The sequence below is a fragment of the Olea europaea genome, chromosome 8 (genome assembly GCF_002742605.1).
Source record: "Olea europaea var. sylvestris chromosome 8, O_europaea_v1, whole genome shotgun sequence".
Classification (NCBI taxonomy): domain Eukaryota; kingdom Viridiplantae; phylum Streptophyta; class Magnoliopsida; order Lamiales; family Oleaceae; genus Olea; species Olea europaea.
Genome location: NC_036244.1, coordinates 20,786,038 through 20,786,405, shown reverse-complemented (window position 1 = coordinate 20,786,405; position 368 = coordinate 20,786,038).

Below are 368 nucleotides of genomic sequence, written 5' to 3'. Positions count from 1 at the left end.
GATTTATATATATATATATTTCATTCATATATTTATAGAGAATAATTATGACTCCAAATGTACTGTGAATCTGTGATTATTTACTAATTTGTATTTAATTTATAGTACTCCACTTCAAACTCATTGTTCAGTAATTGTCTCATTAAAATTCTTATTTTATAAAAATTCAAATACGTAAAAATATTAAACGAAAAAAAAAAAAGAGTATACTTAGTTTTAAGTATTAAAATAAGAATTTCGCTGCTTGTATAGAAACAGAGATGCCAGAATTAATACAAATGTTGCCACGGACATCTGTTTCGTCCGTCTTCCTTTTTTTTTTTTTTTTTTTTTTTTTTTTTTTTTTTTTTTTTTATATTTTTTTTTTT